Below are 20,762 nucleotides of genomic sequence, written 5' to 3'. Positions count from 1 at the left end.
ATCAATGATTATAAAATCCCAGGACATTTGGCCAAAGAAAGTACCAGTTGTTCTTTTTTTATAAGATTATTTTTAAAGTCATAAGAAAATCAAATAACCACCACCCCAAACTGCAAAAGCCACCAAACCTGTTCATTCCTTTAGGTCAGCCAGTTCTGAGTCTCTGTTTCAAGGAGGCTGGTATTTTCCAGATGGGTAGTGAAAGAGAATTTCTGAGAATGACTTCTTATAATAAAAGTACCTGACTCAAGTTCCCTGAAATCTAAATGTAGAAACAATTTGTAGGAGTTTACTATAGAACACAGTGCTGTAGAACTTACAGAAGGAAATGCGTTCTTTAAAATAAATGTAAAAATGTAAGCTGAATTTTCTCTGAGGAGTTTCCTAACTGATAATGAAAAGAAGTCGACAGGTTGATAAAAGGTGACCTGGCAAAGTGAAATGGCTCCTGGACGGGCATCATTTCTGAAAGGAGGTAACACTGTGTGCGTTGGTATTTTGATTCGATAGATTGACACCCAATTATATAACTGCCAGGATCAGAGTGGCATCTGTAACATGGCGTCACATTGCCAAGGGAATCTTTTGAACGTGCCCTACTTCTCCTGCAACTTGACACAGTGGGGAAAGTAAAACTGGAAACTCAGGACCCAAATTCCCACCTTTACCTCATAAGTTCAGTATGTATCCAGGGGAAAATTGCACAACTTCCTAACAACTCATTGAGTAGTGAGTAACCCAAAACAACATGTCTTCCAGAACATCATTAATCCCGTAATCTTTAGCGTTAGACTCTGATGATTAAAGAAGTGAAACATAAAATACTTAGGATTCCGAAGCAAAATAAAATCCCCATAAATTTTTTTAAAAGCTATCATACTACAGTTAGATAAGGAAGGAGTTTTGCTTTCACTTAATTCTGTCTGCTTTCTTTTACAAAGTAGAACACTGTGCAGGGGCGGGGTGGTGGTGGTGATAGCTTACTATGTATGCTGGGGATACAGTTTCTCTGTGGATACAGATATTCCAAACTTTCACACAAGGGACGATTCTCAAAATGTATTTTAAAAGTGCCTTTGTTTTTAAGAACCGAATAATTATAAATGTCCTCAAATACAGATGGCCACTTAAGGGGGCTCTTATGAATTCTTTTGTCAAGTCAAAATCTCTTTTAGATTGTCTTTTCTCTCCCTGCAGACACACTGATTCTCCCAAGGCTGCTGCAGAGGGCAGACTTCTTCTCTCTGCAGTCTTGGAAGGCTATTCCCAGCACAGGCTCAGCGGCTTGCTGTCTATCTCAGGGGATGAAAACACCCCCCCGAGGAAGCCAGCAGCCCTGATTACTCCAAACCTGATGAACCTGATGTTTCTCTGGGGGTCTCTGTGGTTTGATCACTCAGCTGAGGGGCTTCTGAAGCTGTATTAGCATGGCACACAGAGCCCTACTCTGTCGCCAACTAAGGAGTGTCCAGCTCCCCGCTTCCTCCCCCAGCACCCCCCTGATGTCTGTTTTCTACCAAGCTGTCCAACCCCATTAAGGATGGGACACAGAGCAAACCTCTTGCAAGCAAAGGGGATGCTCCAGGCTGGGGTTGGGGAGGCCCTCATTGCCTTGGCCTCTCTCTCCTTCCCTGGGCTGTACAGTGATATTCTTGGCGTTCATGTCTAGAAGATCCACAGCTATGTTTCATTTCACATGCAGCCACAAGGACTTAAGATCCAGACTTCCCCTACTGAAAGCTCAGGGGACCCCAAAGATTATTTGAAATCTTTTCAAAAAGCTGAATATTATTATGGGCTAGTTGATTATTCACTGTGACACCATTACCTCAATATCAGACGTCATTCATTCATTCATTCATTCACGCCACCTAGAAGTCTAAGTGCAAAGCACTGCCCCGGTTGCTGAGCTACAAGCAAGGGGGCCACAAAGACTGGGGCTTCATGACACCCACTGTTAAATGTCAAGTTTCAAATGCAACACAGAGATTACAGCTCACTTACTGCAAAATGGTTATAGAGTGAAGAGAGGTCTCAAGATCAAAAATGAACAGGTAGAAAGGCTAAACACAGGGCAGCGGTGGGAGGAGGGGCAGGGAAGAGATTAGATAAGAGTAAGAAGTTAGCACAGAAGCTTTTCAAAAAATAAAATAGCAAACAACTCAATCAGCCCATGCAATACAAGTAACCAGATCATTTATACACATGGACATCTCCAAGGAAATCAGAATAAAATAACGAGCAGGGGGCGGAAGAGAGAGCCTGGGGGTCGGGGGACCCAGGATGCTACCTGTCTATATAACGTCAGACTCCACTTAGCTTCTCTGGGCCTCAGTTTCCTCATCTGTAAATTGAGAGATGAAGTCCCTTCCTTCCATGTTAAAAGTTCCAAAGTACAAGTTAGAGCCAGGGTAAGGTGTATTTCAAGTGAGCCTAGAAATAGGGTCAGGGGCCATCAGGAGCTGTGACCATGGCCTGAAGCAGCTTCTGGGGAGATACCTCCTCGGAAGTGGACCCAGCATCTCCCAGACCCACCTTGCTCCTGCTCTTACCTCAGCAGCAGGTAAAGCTCTGTCCTCATGCATTCTCCTCACTGACCAAGGCAGATACCCACTGCTCAGCTGCTTGACTGCTCAGCACAGAGCAGGGAAGTTTCCAGAACGGCACGTGAGATCTGCTTTCTGGGATGTCACTGCGTACATCTTAAGTCCCGCTGCTCCAGTTCACTCCTAGTTTCTAGGCAAGACTGCATGCAAACTGCCCCAGAAAGAGAGCCATCTACTATTTTCTCAAAAATATCCAAATAAGGAAACCCTACAACCTCTCTGGTGTCTCATATCCCAACCCTGTAACCTAAATCTTTTCTGATACGATTAAAGCTCCCTCTCTTGGGCTATTCTCAGAGGGAATTACAGAAGCTGCTCAATTCATAAAAATTCTGTCACATGCCTTGGTGATAGCCACTGGGCCTTCGAAAAAATTATTTTAACCTGCTTTGGGAGGCTCTTTTTCTCCAAATCTTTAATAGTTTCCTTTGCTATCTTCTGCATCTATGTCAAGTTCCTTAAATGATAACACAAGAAAAACAGAGTCACAGAATGTAGAGGTAAAGGCACCAGATTTTCTATCTGGCCACTCTCTTCCTGTCACAGAGGAGTGAAATAACACCCAGGTTAAAGGGTGTGACCAACGTCACCGAGCTCATTGGGACTGGAGTCCAAGGCTCCTTATTTCTCCTCTTTCCTTTATAATAAGCTTTCAAACCTAAGAGGGAATATTGTTCTTTAAATAAGACCTGCTCAACATATGGTAAAGTATAATTCCCCCATGATTTCAAATATCTTATGAATATAATTTCATGTATGTTTCCTACACGTGAAGGAGAACTTAATCTAGGTTTTGAGCAGGCAGCATCCAGGTCTGGGCTACAAACAACACATGCCCAATACTACATACATATCCTACTGGCACCTTCAGGGTTACAATGACCGAGGCAAGGTGAACGTCCTCTGTATTCATCTGTATATTCATTTTTGACTTTGCAGGAAGGACCTCTGATATTTCTTAGCAACCAAAAAGCAAACCACATTAAAATAACTCACGCTGAGGCACAATGGTCTTAAGACAAAACACCAAATTCATAGATGAATATGAAAATGATACCCTTAGACTTCTGAGATCAGCAAGGTTTCAGACATCCTGTCCTCTGTTGGCTGGGTGGGGCTCTGTGAGTCCTTCCTCCTGTGAGCTCTGGTTCAGACCCCCATGTCCACATCTCCATTTCTTCCAGCAAATTATGAGATCACAAACTATATGAGATCATCTCATAGCACTGCCTCCTGGCTGGCACGCAGTATAAGTACGTAGGAAATCAGTTGTAGCCATGAACAAACAAACCCATAAACAAACGGTATACAGGGCTTAAGAAATCTACTATCAAGAACGAACATATGGACACCAGGGTAGGAGGGCGGGTAGGATGGATTGGGAGACTGGGATCGACCAATGTACACTACTATGTATGAAGTAGATGGCTGGTGAGGGCCTACTGTATAGCACAGGGGGAAAAAAAAGAAGGTACAATCTGTTTGCAGGACATATATGAAGTTAACCTTACAAATGCATTCCAGTGTACACTAGGTGCAGACAAATACTGTTTGATTCCACTTATACGAGGTACCTAGAATAGTCAAATTCATGTAGAGTCAGAAAGTACATTGGTAGATGCCAAGGGCCAGGGGGTGGGGGGCATGGGGAGTTAGTGTTTAAAGGGGACAGAGCTTCAGTTTAGGAAGGTGAAAAATTCGGGAGATGGATGATGGCGAGAGTTGCACAACACTGTGAATGTACTTAGTTCCACTGAATTGTAGAGTTAAATATGGTTAAAATAGTATGTTTTATATTATGTGACTTCGACCACAATAAAAAAAACATTAAAAAAAAGAAGTCTACTATCACCTTCTTTGAGGAGTTTAACAATAATATCCTTGTGTACATACTTATCATATCCTTCCCACTGAAAGATACAAACAACAGAAGAAGGCAAGTGGATGCATCAAGTTTATATGAAACCACTTTGTAGGAAAAATGACTTTGCAAGTGTCCCTTGGCAGTCTTTGAACTAGGCTGGGGATGCCCCCTGGTCCCCACCCTCCAGCCACCAGAGGGTTCTGGCTGAGGTAACAAAACCTGGGGCTGGGCAGTTTCTGTAAACCCTGCTGGCCGCGGCTGATGCTCAGGTCTCTCTACCTAAGTGTACAGTGTCTGACTTGGAGCTGAGTCCTGCTGGGAGGAAAGGGGCTGTGGTGTGCAGACAGAGCAGGACGGAAGGGAGGGTAAAATCAGCTGAGATGCACAAACTCAATGTACCAGTAGCACACAGGAAAGATTTAGGAATGGGTGTTAGAGTTCACTTGAATGTAATTTGCATATCATTATCTGGACTATGAAATTCATCCTCTGGTAATTCTAAGTGTCTACCACTAAGCATATTCATATATTTATTTGTATATTTCTTCTTTCACTAAACATCTGCCAAGTAAGTACCTACCATATGCTAGGTCGTGGGTTAGATGCTGGCGACGCAGACATAAGATGTGGTCCTGGCCTGTTTAGTAGGGGAGAGAGACACCAGTCACTAGAATACAGGGGGACTTTTTAGATCCACAGGAATGGGGAAAACAGCTCTCCCCTGGGGAGCCACGTGTGATGCCCCGGGGAGAAGTGACATGTGACCTGGGTTTCCACAGATGAGGAGGAGAGAGCTTAAAGATCAGTCAGTCTTTTCCTTATTCATGTAGAATGATGAACCCAGATACTCTCCACAGAAAGTTTATCTATATATCTAAATAAAGTATTATTTATCTATGTTGGAGCCAGAGAAACCAAGAGCTAAAGGACAAATGGAAGATGAACTAATGTTTACTGAGTGGTTACCCAATGCTAAATGTTTTATATGCGTTATCATATTTAATTCCAGCACAGCTCTATGGAGCATCATGATGATTTCCTCTTTATAGATGAGGGAACTGAGATTTAAGTAACTGGCCCAGGGTTACATTGCTCTGAACTGGGGTAGCCTCAGACATTATGGCCCTGCCGCACGAGAAAACGGGAAAATAGGGGACCTGAAAAGTGAAGTTCTTCCCCAAAGTCTCAAAGTGAGTCAGCGACTCGTCAGAAAAGAGGAGTAGAACCTCTGGAAGCTTAGTTTGGTGTAATCAAAGTACGGGAAACACACAAGTCAATGAACATGTAACAACTTAAAGGTTAAAAAAAACCCGGAGATGCACAGTCCATGAAATGTACTTTACATCTTCAATACGTGGATGGAGAGAATGAGGGGAGGCGTTTCTTCCACTCGTTTTAAGAACAGCACAGGCTTAGTTTACAGCTTCACCTGTGCTAGAACACGACCCACTTTCTCCCAGTGTAAGCAAGGGTGAAAAGGCATCATAGGCATCTCACAAACCTCATCTGTATGTTAACGATCTCATCTTCCTTTATGAAATTAAGCTTGCTATATATATAAAAAAGAATGAACTAGGAAGCAACATGGTATGGTGAAAAGATGCTGGATTTTCTGATGCAACAGCTTCTTGCTGTGTGCTTCAGTACACGTTACTTAAAATTTCTGAGCCTCAGTTTCTTCATATGTACAAAGGGGATATTAATAATGCAATCACAGTGCTCACCCCATAAGAGTTGTGTTAGAATGAAATTAGATAAAGTGTTTAAATTGTATACAACAGTGCTTGGCGAAGGAAGGGAGGGAGGGAGGGAGGGAGGGAGGGAAGAAGGAAGGAAGGAGAAAATAAAAAAGAACCAGAACTTTTACAAAATTATCTTGGGGAACAAACCCAATTTCCACTATAAACTATATGAAATATTATATAGAGTCACTGTCTAAAATTCACACTTAATTGTATGTATGTTACATGTGTGGGTAGGTGTAAATCTAGATTTCACACCTACGCTTTATCTTCAAATGATCTTAGCTTGGTTGCTTTGGCTCTTGTACCACATCTCTCCTCCAGAGTCCTTGAAGGCAGTTTCAAAAGCAATTGTGGAATTAGAAGATGATACCAGTTAGAAGCCAACAGCATCGGTATTGGCTGATCTCATGCTGAGAGGTCAAGGGGCTCTGGGCTTAGTCTTGCCTGAAATACTTATCGTGGAAAGTACCTTCTGACAGTTGAGGAAGTGTGGCCAGAGTGGGAAAATGTACAGCAATCTTAAGAAAAGCCTGCACATCCATTGTGAGACATGAAATGAAAAAGGATCTTGGGCATCTGTGATGAAGACCATTGGGCTATGTCTCTCCTCACTCTCAGGTACACCAGTGCTTGGGGACTGAGTCTGTTGGCCTCTTCTCTGCCTTTATCTCTTATCCACTCCGGAATTCTCCAGGCACTTTCTCTGCTGTGGTTTGAGCTGATGTAAAAACACCAAGACAACATGCCGCTGACAACTGTATACTAGCAATGACAACAGAAGCTTCTATTGACTCTCAATAATGTGACTTCATTTTCTATGGGCTCCTTGGGGTAGTTCTTTTATAACTTCTAAGGACCAGCTCATTCTCATAAAAAACAAAACGAGCAGTCACAGATAAACTGAGGCAGGAATTTGTATTCATTTGATAGACTAGATTTATCTACACTTTCTTGGAAGCCACAGTTTGGTGGGCAAATATTTACCAATACCAATTTACTGATGGGATATGCTATGACATTTCATCAAAATTTTAATAATAGCCTAAATGCTTCATAACCCTTAAGAGCTCTGTACCATAATATCCTCAAGCATTTATTTGTTTGGTATAGCAGCAGACCCATCAAAAGCAGAGTTGGGATCTCCGCCTGATGGAAAATCAGGAATAATCATTGAATATTCAACCGCAGAAAGGAATATTTAGACTTATTAGAAAGTAGCCAGTGGATCATGTTAGAAAATACAATGCAATGAAAACAGACATGGTTTACATGTTTAAGAAACTGTGAATATTAAAATGGAAAAGAGGCCAGGTGTGAATCTCGGCTCTGACTAGCTCTGTAACCTTGGACTAAGCCTCCCTGGACCTCAGTTTGATCATCTGTTCTAAGAAGATGACAACATCAACCCCACGCAGATTTTGTGTGGAAATATAAGAGCAAATATATGTCAAGAGCTTAGCACAATGCCTAGCAAATAGCGAGGGCTCAATAAGTCAGCAGCGATGGTGAGTAGAACAGAGTGAGATATACACACAGACTAATGAAATGGGGAAACGGAAGGGGAAATCGACCCAAGAGAAGACCCAGCGGATAGACAGTACTTTTCCCTATTTCAGAGATGAGGGGACTGAGCATCAGGGAGCTTAAGAGACTTGCTTGGGCTCCACAATGAGTAAAAGGCTGGAAAAGGAATCCAAATTTGCTCTTTTCTTTATACCATACCTGTTTGTCTCATGCACAGAAACTGCAGACACTCAGACTCACAAGCTTTAAAAACTGACATTATGTATGATATTGAATACATTTTATGTTATATACATTATATTCAATCACCAGACAGATTAAGAGTCCCAACTGTCTTCCTCTGCGGTCACAGGAAAGAAACAGAGCATCAGGGATACTTTGATGAAAAATCTCAACTTGAAAGACAATGAGGGAAGGGAAAAAATCTGAAAAAAGTCATCAAAGGTGCCCATGATATTCCATCTTTCCAAAGGGAAAAAAAATTAATGTTATAAAGCATTGGAAATGAAGGGAAAGTTCATTTACATCTTTGAGATGAAGAAAAAGGGGCTCAATAATGCAAAACTGCATACACGTTCCTCATTTTTTCTTACTTTCTCTTTGCATCTATTACGTAGCTTTCTCCATAAGGAATGTATTTTCCACTCTTCTTTCTTAATCACATTGCCTCCTGGTGAAGGTAATGTGAGCCCATGACATCAAGGATCCACATTTTAAAATGTGACACCTGAGGTTAACAAAGATGCAGGTCTAATTCTAAATTTTGCCTGAGGAACGGCGAAAAGGAAGAGGATGCAATTTTTTTTTCTTTCCTTTTTTTTTTTTTTGCGGTACGCGGGCCTCTCACTGCTGTGGCCTCTCCCGTTGCGGAGCACAGGCTCCGGACGCGCAGGCTCAGCGGCCATGGCTCACGGGCCCAGCCGCTCCGCGGCACGTGGGATCCTCCCGGACCGGGGCACGAACCCGTGTCCCCTGCATCGGCAGGCGGACTCCCAACCACTGCGCCAGGGAAGCCCAGGATGCAAATTTTATACAGATGCATTTGTGCGCCTCTTTACTTCATTCATTCAGATACACACTTTGGATAAATATTGGAGACAACTACCAGACTGAGGAATCAAAATGCAGGGTATTATTTAATTGTAAAGTAATTAGGCCATTCATTCACTTCCCTCTTGAAAGTGCAACCAGAGAAAAAAGGAAAAGAAATTATCTTAGAGATTGCAATTCACATGCAACATTAATTTGCCAGCCAAATTTGGCATCTTGGCTTTTCTGCCTGTGGAGAATGTAATCTCTTTTCCATTTTAGCTCAGCCAGTCAAGAAGATGTGTGTGTGTGTGTGTGTGTGTGTGTGTGTGTGAAAGAGAGAGACAGAGAGGTGGGGGGAGAGAGGGAGGGAGAGAGAGAGAGAGAGAGAGAGAGAGAGAGAGAGAGATAGAGGAGAGGGAGAGGGAGACACACAGACAGACAGACAAAGAGATGGAGAGAGCATGCAAGTGTGTCCATCTGTCCGTGGAACTGGTGCTAAACTAAAACAAGAATCAATGCTGCAACCACAAAACTGTGGCTTTCTTTGCAAGTTCCTCAATTTAATATCTTAGCTTTTCCTTCCGCCAGAAAAAACCGACCATATTTGAGAAACAAGCCTCCTTGTAACTTAAAGTGGGGCTGAGGCAGGCGTGGCTATGAAGTTGAGCAAAACTTATTTTAACTCAGTAAGTGGGTCACTTTTTACCTCTATTCTTCAGCTCACAATTAAAACAATCTTTCATTCTTTCACATTTTTTAGGACACCTATATTTGGCCATTACTATGTAATTATAGATATGTGTGCTTGGGTATAAATACTAAATTGTTTAATTTATTCTTGTCTATCAATCACAACAGTTAGAAAATGGGAATGCCACTTGACTCAAGTATTCTAATCTTCTATGACTGAGAACTTTTCAAAGCTTTTGAGGGTAGAGATCATGTTTTGTGACCTATGCACAGGTCTATAAGTTGGTAAAAACCAAATAGTCAAGTGCAGAGGGGCTGAGTAAATACTGATGATGATGATGTTGACAAAGAATAGTCTTTAATAAAAGCAATTAACAATACAGATGCATTTATTTAGGATAAATTATTATTATCTGTGTGCAACTCAAGGTCTAGGTACAAATAAGCACCATGGCCTGCTGCCTGTTTATTCCAGGAGGTTTCCCCTGGAATTCAGTAGTTAATATAAAATTGATTCAATTGTAGAAAATTAAAGTAATAAAACACTTGAATGGATTAACTTGCCTTCAAACATGAAGATAACACCAATACCTACCTCACAGGATTGCTGTGATGACTCAATGCATTAATACGGTCAAAACATTTAGAAAAACACTCAATTCAAAACAGCAGTATAGAAGGCTAAGCTGTTATTATTAGGATGATGAATTGAAATTCTTTGTTCCCCATCTGCTGCTTACAGTATCTTACAAGATGGAGTGACTATGAAATTGCTGGGAAAACGGATGTAATGACTGAAATTGACAAACAAAACAACGGCAACAGTATAAGGAAGTTCAATCAGGAGGCAACTGAGGAAAGCAACGGGGGAATTGCCATCTGGGGAGCCCAGAGGTCACAGCAGCTGTAGGGAGATGCTCCTAGAAGATGAATATCTGATTGGGTGGTAACTTCTTATACTTCAAAATGAAAACAATGTGAAACATGAACTCTTCTGATTTAAGAAGTGCATTGCCATCTGGCAAGATAGGGAAACTTGAAATTCTTGGAGTCTGCTGACACTGTTTAGTTTTATATTTTGGTGCACTCTAATTCTAATTTTTATTTCTGCAGGGTTCATACGCAGATGGAATAGAATCATTGCATTTGATGATATCTGTGAGTTGGAAAACTAGCAAACAAAAAATATCCTAAGGAGACAATTACATGAACCTAAATAATGTCACTTTGCTATAAAATCTATGAGTCATAAAGTCATCAGATTTTATAATTTTACTTTATAATTTTTTGACTCTTCATAAATATCATCTTAGGAGAAAATTTCTTAGTTTTATTTTACCTAACTTGATTTGAGAATTCATTTGCCATCTCCCCCGTATACGCAGAGGAGCCTTCACTTTTTTGGTAACAAGGAGAAGTTGACTTGAGAATTTTCTGAGAGGAGTGCAAAGTGAATAAGTAAAAGTTAATGGTATCTGTTCCTGTGCTCTTGGTCCTTATACCCTTATATAATTTTGGTAAGGGTAGCTAAGTTTTAGCTCAATTAATGTATTTAAACTAAAATAATAAGATTAATTTTGCCTGCTGGCTATGGTCATTGGACAATTTCTTAAATTCCTTGAAGTCAATGTCTATTTAGTGCTTTGAGACTAAAATGAAGAAGAGTGCTTTGACAAAAAGGAAACATGTTAGAAAGCAAAATACTGTAATAGTGTTATATCTCTGTTCATAGCAGTCACTGGGGAAACTCAGTAAATATTAGGTTAACAAGTGAAATTAAAAAAAGACTTCTATGCATATCTAAGGAACTGAGAAAAAATTCAATAAATATCATGAGCACCTACTACATGCCAGGAGAGACAGAGAAGGAGCTCAGGCTGTCAGCAAATTAAGGACTTGAAAGGAAAACAATATGATTCCTGCTCTACTTACTCTAAACTCAAGGCATTAAGCAAACACACGCAGAAGAATCAGTGGAGGCAAGAACCAGTAGGAAAGACCTGCAAAAGGACAGGTTTCTTGAAATAAGCCTTAAAAAATGACCAGAAGTTTCACAGATAAAGAAGAAAGCACTTAGAAAGACAGTTGGAGTGAAAAGAAGTGAAAGAGCATGGAACTTTCCGGTGGTTTGTGGACTTGTGCACTTGGCATGTGGGTAAGTGGAGGGAGGAGGGGGAGAGGTGGGAGATGGCAGCTAGAGCAGAAGGAAGTGACAAGAAATAAGGTTGGGAAAGTGGCTGAGGCAGGTTTGTGAAGGCACACAATTCTTGAGTAAAATTATGCATTACTTAAAAGAAAACACTTCATTCTATTATTATATGAAAACCACAATGATACCTCTTATTCATGAAAAAGTTTCTGGGTTTATTGCAAATTATTGTCTTCTTTCTTTCTCTCTTCAAATCATGAATGCTAAGATCTCTTCAGTCAGCTTCAGAACGAAAAGCCTATAACAAGGTACATCTGGGAAAAAGATGCTGGTGGGGAAGATAGGCTCTGGAATAGACGGACGCTTACAGAGAGGCAGAATGGAGCCTGAAATCCTGGCTACCTACCGCCCTTGCCCCTCACCCAGTGACCTTGGGCCGTGTCCTTCAACCATCTAAGCCCATTCCTCATCTCTAAAGGTAGCTGGGAGGATCAAATGAGGTCATGCATGAAGAGTGGCTTACATAGTAAGTACGTATCAATATTAAGTGGTATTACTACTTGTTCCGTCCTAATTTAAATAGATACATTTGAATGAGAAAGTTACTTTGTGGCCTCCCATTCCCCAAAGGGTTCAGCCAAAGAATTAGAAATGGTGTTAAAACACGGAAATTGTTTCCCAAATTACCGATTGTGTCAAGGCACAATTTATGAAGGAGACAAAATTTCAAATGTGACAAAAGAAAGCATCCCTGGGATAGCTAATGAAATGTCCCACCTCAGCAGTGCTTGTTCAAAGGGCAAGACCCAGAAGATTCTTCCCTCATGTTGCTGGCAGTGAACAAGAATGAAGAGAAATGGATATTTTATAACATACCAGGTTGATGCTTTAACAATCTAAACTTGATTCCATTTTTATTTCCTCCCAATGTAAGGAAAATACTGACATACCTTTGCGTCCTAATTCATTTTATTCTCATCAATGTATTTACTTAAAATAAGACATAGCATATTTTTAATCTGTTATTTTTAGGGGTCCAAGTCCTTCTCCCTCAACTCCACATTTTTGCTAGTTTAGAACTATTCAGGTAAGATGCGTCAAACAATATTGATGATCACATTTTACAACTTCAGAAATTCACATTTATAGGTAAGCAGTTAATTCCATTGAAATCTGCCTGTGTAGATGTTCTTTAAACCATTTCATTTACTAGAAACCAATTATGATAAATTACGTAAATTCAAAATCAAAACGTGTGGATAAATCACCTTTGTTTAACGACAGTTTGTTTTTTTTTAAGTTGTCCTGAGGAGGTAATTTTAGAAAACAAGTTGCTATACTTGATTAAGAAAAACTGGGTTTTGATAAGTGTGCGGATAAATGAATCCATTTCCAGTCCGGATGGCCTTTATGCTTATCATCTGTCAATGGTACTAAATATTGTTGAATAATGGTAATTAATAAAGGCTGATGCTACAAGTTTCAAAGCTATGTTTCAAAAAAGTTTCTGGAATAAATATCCCATATCAACTTTATAAGAATTTCTATTATAGACTGAAGCCTTTCTTCTGTAACTTAATGGTCATTTGTATGATCATAAGGATACCAAATAGTTCAGACAATTCTACAAAACAGTACAATTAAGCAACACAAATTACTCTTATTTTTAGAGAATAAATGGAGAAGAGGCAGCCTCTAATTCCATGTGGTTAGTAAGCACACCCATTAAAAACCATCGGTACCCAAAATCACTCAAATAACCAGTATCACACTCAGTAACATACGACTCAAGATGTTAGTACATCCACTAAAGTACTGTAAAGGAGTTTTTTAGAAAAACAGAACCACAGGAGCTAAAGTTAAACTATCCCCATTAGGCCAATGAGCAGCACCATCTAAACGATCAATAACCACCTTCCTGAGAACATTTGAAAGTAGATCAAATCACAGTAAATAGCCTCCTTGAAATAAAGCAATAGAAATAAATCAGAACTTGGTTTGGTTTAAATAGGAAACAAAAACCATAGTTTTTTTTGGGGGGTGATAACTGCATATAACTGGAGAAGCAGCCACCCCAGAGAGCGGAGGGGAGGGTCCCACTCTGGGCGGCCACGAGACGTGGCTGGAGCTTTGCTGGGCAGTTAAACGGTGCCGCGGCTCATAGCGGACAAGGGCAACAGGTGCTCAGATCTCTAGTCCCCTGGGGGCAAAATCCACAATCCACAGAACCAGAGCCACCCAACAAGCAAAACATCATAAGCACTTAGAAATGACAAAAAGACAAAGGAAATTTACCTGGTAGCAAAACTGTTCTCAGTGGTACTGGTATGTGACCAGAAACCCCCTTCTTTCTGATCTGCAGAACAACTTTGTCAACCCCGGGTGTGTGGTCACAAGGCAGGAAGTGACTAGAATGACAAATCATCAGCCAGGAAAGAAATAGATTTTGTCTTTATAAGGACATTTTTACTTAACGTGTTTTTTTTTTTTTTCCTCATGTCCCCTCCCCTGCAAAAATCACCTGACAGGTCACACTGAAATTCAGAAGCCTCTTACCACTTCCTCTTTATAAGCATTTTTCTCTCTCCTTCCCTTTCTTTCCCCTCTAGCTGGCTTGTAGGCACTGGGCTACTTAAACCTGTTGATTTCAGATAACAAGGCAAGGTCAGCCTGCTACCTTGACTTCTTGCTCTGACCCTAATTGCGAACGCAATGCTCTGGTGCCTAGCTACTTACAGCAAAGATAAACAAATTATTCATTTTTAATGAAAGGGCCAAGGGAAGATGGTGGCAGTATCCCTGAAACAAGCTAAAGGGGAGTTCCTTGGGAAAGCCCCACCCCAGGTGAAAGCAAACCCCTCTCAAGAGTCCCTGAACACTGACCTTATTGGTGGAAACAAAACAAAATGATCTCTTTAAGGGGAAGGGCCCGAAAGGGAAGGTCCCCATATTATTTCCTCATTCTTTTATTTATAGAGCACCTATGTACTAGGGATCTCTTTAACCCAATTAAAGATTTCAATTATTTAGACGCTTCCTGCAAAGAGCACCAGCAGATCACTTAGGCAGCCGCTGTAGTCCAATGTTGCTAAGTTCCTTCCTAGAGACCACAACTTATTTTTTGAATGCACATTTTATAAAATTAGCAAGAGAATGAAAATATCTCAGTTCGGTGCCCAGACCCCAAATGCTCGTCCTGAGGGCTAGTCCTCGTCTTCAAGTGGAAGTGCTCACGCGCTCACAGCCTAACAGAGGATGTGAAGCTTGTATGGTATCCTGAGTAACGCCGACCAGACATTACACAGTCTGTCTCCGTGTTGCCCAGAGCCTGTGTGCAGCTCCAGCAGCCAGCCTGCTCTCAAGGAATGAGGATCTGAGGCTATGCTCCAGCTCTGATGGTGAGTTGAAGATGCTTGATCGTTCAATACACTCTTCTGTATTTGCGAGGGGCCTGGGACCCCACCAGTGCGTACTATGGTTGGGGGGCTGCCATTATACTCCTTTTGCTTCTTTGATTTCTCCTCTAGAAAGTTCCTGCTTCCAACCTCAAATATCAGACCAAGCTGCTCTGGTTTCTCTACTTCATTAGTCAGCGGTGTGGCAGTGCCTTGGTCAGAACCCTACCGGGGCCATCTTGGTGGAGAGGCTGGGCAGAAGAATAGGAATAGATGGTGGAGATTCAGTCCATTCTAGAAGTGGTTCACCTCACAGAGAACTGCCAACTCTCTCGTGACTCCCCAGGGAAGACGGAGGGGGTGAATTGGACCCTGTTTTCTCCATTGCATAATTACTCCCAAGTAATTCATTGCAGGGGGTGGGGTTCAAGAGGCACCTAAGTTCTTTCAGGACACCAGAGACACATCCATGCATCACAGTGACAGGGCTGATCACACGACAAAGCAGCCAAATGCTGGTGGTTTTCACTCTGGGGTGAATCATCATCGGTCAGGACTCTGCAGCAGCACAGATACTGTCTTGATGGTCTGATGGATGAGAATATGTGAGATACTGTGGATCTCCCTAACTGCATCCCTGTGGTTTCAGGATGGAACGGAGGTGTGGCAGTAACACTTCATAAAGAAGAACAGAGACTCATTTCGTTTACCTGGGAGGACAGCAGCGGCATGGTGTCTACCGGTGCCTGGTCATTGGACATCTGAGGAATCTAAATCAAGAGCAAAATACACTTGTGCGTGGGTTCAGTAGGTGTTTGAGTGCCTGTCTGGAGGCACTGGTGATTCAGAAATGAGTAAGACACAATCGCTGCTCTTAAGGGGCACACAGTCTGCAGAGGAGAAAAGCATGTAAGGAAATAAATGCCATCTGCTATAAAAAGGGGTGAAAAAGGCGGGGGAACATCGAGGCAGAGGCAGATGTGCGCAGAGCTGATGTTTGAAGAGGGTGAAATGTGCGGTTATGCCTAGCAGCTGATTCAAGTCACAAAAAAAAAAGCTCGTAGGATTCCAGTCAACATCTAGATTCTAGGAGATGAAAGCCATTGAATTCTGCTGCTTGCAAACACCCACCTGAAGGAACGCTCCTCTCTAGCACCCACTCAGCTGTGGTCCCCACCTCAGCCTCCCACCACCGCCTCACCCACATCCTGGACCACTCCCTCCATCGTAATCTCTCTATCTGCCTCAAGGGGCACAAGGCTACCCGGCGGCAGTCAGTTGTTTAGGTCTTAGACCAAGGCTTTTTTAGAGAGGAATACTTTATGACTGTCAGTGTATAGAATTGCTTGTGCATCATGATAATCAACAGCAGACTGATTTTGGTTTTATTATTCTTACGTCCTCTATAGGTCATGCCCCCCTGATGGCCTACACCCAGAGAGGACCTCTCCCACTTCCTACCCCACCATCCACATGCCTCTACGGCCACCTCTGCCTCTTAACTGGCCTGTGCTTTGCCTTCCCTCTACCCTTACTGCCTTCCTTACTTTATCCCACCCTGGGCGGCTATGGAGCTCACAGCCTCAATCCCTAAAACCGCATCAGCTGCTACTCCCCGGCTACTGAATGTTGCTGAAGAAAGTTCCAGAAACACAGACTTGAAATGCTATAAATTCAAGCTGTTTGCCTGCAAATTACTTCTTAGAAATGCTTTTATTCAATTTCATTAATTCCTGAGAACAGGTATTCTCAACCTGGGGTCCATGGACCCCTAACACTTTATGCATGATTTTGTGTGTATGTGCTTTGTTCTGGGTCCATCATACATAAATAGTATGGTATTAAAGAGATCACAGAACCCAAAAGTTAGACATTTATTCCAAACTCTCTCCTCTTGCCTCTGTCTCCCTCTCTACCAGCCTGCATCCTTTCCTGGCCCAATATTCCTGCCCCTTGTTGACTGAGATGATCCGAGTCATCTGGTGTGAGCTTCCTTCTCTAGCCTCAACTCTCACAAGACCCATCTTTTCAATGGGAATAATGATTGCCACTTTTCTCAGAGGGTTAATGTACAGATTAAATTAAATAATACTTGAAAATTACCTAAAATGATATCTGGCTCAATCTGTGTAGCAGTAGTAGCATTTATAATACATATATAGGCAAAACCTATATGGAAAAAGTTATAAAATTTTATATATGGACATAAAATAATTGACCAAAAAATAGGAAAATATATGGATAGACATGGCCATTTTCTTGAAAGTGTTGAATTTCCGCATTTTAGTCTATTAATTTATTTCCAGTTAAAATGCCAACAGATTTTACGGCCCTTGAAATATTAAATCTAAAATATGTAAGGAAGAATAACTGTATGAGAATAACCAAAGACAGTTTTGAAATATATCAAGAAGGGTACTAGGAATTAAAGTATATTACAGAGCTATAGTAGAAATACTACAAAGAGTATGAACTGGTTAAGGGAATGGATCAAAAACAATTCCCTGTGTACGTGTGAACTTGGCATAAGGAAGCATTAAAATAAATGAGGACCAGTTCTTCAATAAATGGGACAACTTGTTTTCTTATGGAATATTAAAAAAATTAAAAGACCCATCTTTTCCTTCTCTTTCACTCTTAAAAGGGAAGGTGTTCTATCTTCTCAAGGTCAATAGTTCCTCATTTTAATCTTATATCTTCTACTTACTTAGATACCTTGCTCCATCAATTATCTCATTTTTCTAGCCTCTTTAATGGCTTATACTCTCCCCACTTCCCCTTCATGCACTGTGGGGACTGTTCAAAGCGGACAATGCCTCTGCCTCACTCTACTGCCCATCCCCTCCCCCTGATATTTGATGGGCAGGGAATGAGAGGAATTAAGGAGAGCACAATCTCCACCTTTGCAGAATGTCCACTGTATTCAAGGATGCAGACAAGTGACCTCACAGTGGTACTCAGAACCATGACAAAAGAAAAGCTGGGTGCCCGTGAGAACACACAGCATTAACCCAGACTTGGGGTCTGGGAGGCATGCAGGGGGATCATAGCAGAGTGATTAAGAGTCAAGATGCTGGGCCACTTGTCTGGTTATCAAACCTCATCTCTACTACTGTATTAGTTGTGTGACCTCAGGCAAATTATTTGATTTCACTGGCCTAAGTTTCTTCATCTAGAAGATGGGGATAAGAACAGTGTCTGTTTTCTATGCTGTTGTGAGGGTGAGGTCGACTGATACATGTAGAGAACTTGGAAGAGTGTGTGGCACACAGTAAATGCTATATGTGTTAACTAGTCTTGTAATATTTATACCAGGCTCTGGACTAGACTGTTCACATACATTATTTTATTTATTCTTCACAATAATCCTATGAATTAGGTATTAGTTTTCTTTTCTTCCTTCAATTTTTAAAAATTATAGTTTCCAAGTCTACACTACTTCTCCACTATAGCATTATACACTGACATCCTTGCTGTGAGATGGCTCAGGACCTCCCACTCAGGCAGGTGGAGCATACTTCTCCTCCTACCGGAGCTTACTGCACGCGACTTGCTTGAGCTTTGGAATGTTAGCAGACAGGACACAAACAGAGGTCTTGAATATGCCTACGTGATTCAACTTGGTCTTCTGTACTTCTGAGTACATTTACCATGAGAAAATCACATCTTTGTCCAAAGGGAATGAGGAGACGCATGAAGCCAACCTGAAACTGACCCGCAGCCCAGGCCAACTCCAGCTCACCATGTTCTGAAGCAGAGCCCTCCCAGCTGACACAGGAATCTAGGTTCATTGTTGTAAACAGTTGAGATTCAGGGTTGTTTAGGAAGCAGCAGTATCACAGAAACAGATGACTTGTACTTCCCCTGCCACGACCAGCTATTTAAAACTGTACTCCTTCTCCTGTCGTTTCCAATCACCCTCACTCTGTTCTTCCACAGATTTAACACCTTCTAACATACATGTTAAAGATTAAGCTTACTGTCTCCTCCCCAAAATAAGCTCAACTTTGGGCAGGTCTTTACTGGCTCTTGGAGCAGTACCAGTGCCCAGTTATGGAATGGCATGAATGAGTGAATGAATGTGTACAGCAAATATGAAGATAACAGGAGAGTGAATATGTAAACTGTGGTTCAGTACAGTATCCAGAAGTTAAAATGAGTGAACTAGAACTAGACTGACTAAGTAAGAGTGAACTTTGAAAATATAAAGTTGGTGTAAAGCAAAAGTTGCAGAATAATACTAATATATTTGTATACATTTTAAAGAACTCTTATAGTGCGGTTTATGGATATGTCTGTACCTGTGTGTGTTTATAATAAAAATATGTCTGAGACATGATAAATACCAATTCAAGAACACAGCTACTCTGGCAAGTTAGGGAGGTAGTGGGAAGGTAGACAGAAGAATTCAACTATGTCCACAGCAAAATGTTGAGATTTGGCAAAAGTAAGTGTTGGATACATGAGTGTTGATGATGATATTCTCTTTCATCATGTTTTAAATACTATTCATTTAAATTTAAAAATTAATTTCTTGATTAATAATATATGCACATGGCTCAAAATTCAAAACATGCAATGAATTATTTAGTAAAAATATTATCTTCCAACTCTATCCTCTGGCAACCCATTTCCTCTTTATTTTTTTAATAATGGCTTGATTGAGATATGATTCACATACCATAAAACTCACCTTTTAAAAGTGAAAGTTAGTGCTTTTAGTATACTGACAGAGTTGGGCAACCATCATACTATGTAATTCCAGAACATTTTCATCACCCCCAAAAGAAAGCACCAGCAGTTACTCTCCATTTGACCCCCAACCTCCCAAACCCTCAGCCACTATTGTAATTTTTGTCCCTACAGATTTCTTGTTATGGACATATCATATGAATGGAACCGTACAATATGTGGTCTTTAGTGTCTAGCTTCTTTTACTTCGCAGGATGTTTTTAAGGCTCATTCATGTTGTAACGTGTATGAGTGCTTCATTCCTTCCTATGGGAGAATAATAGCCACTCTACAGATACACCACATTTTATTTATCCATTCATTAACTGATAAACATCTGAGTTGTTTCCACCATTTGGATATTATGAACAACGCTGCTGTGGACATTTGTGCACACACTTTGTGTGGACATATATTTGAATTTTTTAATAAATACATGTGCATCGTTTTAGAAGTCAAACATTACCTCCGGGTTTATAATGAAACACTGGTCTCCTGACACAATCCTTCTCTACCTCTGATTCCCATTCCCCAGAAACAATTATTTTCAACAGTTTAGCTATTTCTTCTGCTACTTCATATTTCTAGAGGCTATGATTATACTATGTCTTGATTGTTCAGGTTCAATTTTTTTTTAACTTCTTACTTGGGAGGTGAAGATTTGACCCTCTCCCTCCCCCAGTGTGTACACACCAGCCCTCCCACCATCCTCTAAAACAGGTTATAATACCTTTAAACCAACGTGCAGTTTTGACAATGACTATGTAAATATTCATAGCTGAGTTATGTAGAGCAAAATGTTTATATTTCCTTTTCTGTATCCTGTTTTTTTTCATTTGTTAGGTTTCTACATGCATATTACTAATTCTGTACAAAACTCTCCAACAGAGCTAAAATGCAATTTGAAAAACCAGGAAATGAATCCATTCCTCTCTTTTCCTCCTGGAGAGGTCCTTCCCAGAGTCCTCCATCCTGCTGCCTGGTCCTGCTTTCCAGCTGCCATCTAGAGCTTCCCTTCACCATCAT

The 20,762-nt window shown here is 41.1% G+C and overlaps 1 protein-coding gene across 3 annotated transcripts in view; it reads right to left on the bottom strand.

Moving 5' to 3' along the window:
• The window catches only part of LCP1 (lymphocyte cytosolic protein 1), a 58,603-nt gene extending 44,400 nt beyond the window's left edge, over nucleotides 1-14,203 (bottom strand). The window contains exons 1-2 of one of the 3 annotated variants that reach the window (XM_081214419.1): nucleotides 13,906-14,020; nucleotides 5,051-5,107 (exon numbers count right to left, since the gene is read on the bottom strand). The gene's annotated coding sequence lies outside the window, so the exon portion shown is untranslated. Of the gene's footprint in view, nucleotides 1-5,050; nucleotides 5,108-13,905 lie in introns of all 3 variants that reach the window. The other 2 variants (XM_081214420.1, XM_081214418.1) reach the window with 2 other exon arrangements.
• Between the last annotated feature and the right edge of the window lie 6,559 nt (nucleotides 14,204-20,762).

Source organism: Mesoplodon bidens (assembly GCF_964165515.1).
Source record: "Mesoplodon bidens genome assembly, chromosome: 17".
Lineage (NCBI taxonomy): Eukaryota > Metazoa > Chordata > Mammalia > Artiodactyla > Ziphiidae > Mesoplodon > Mesoplodon bidens.
This window is presented reverse-complemented; position numbering and strand designations above follow the sequence as displayed.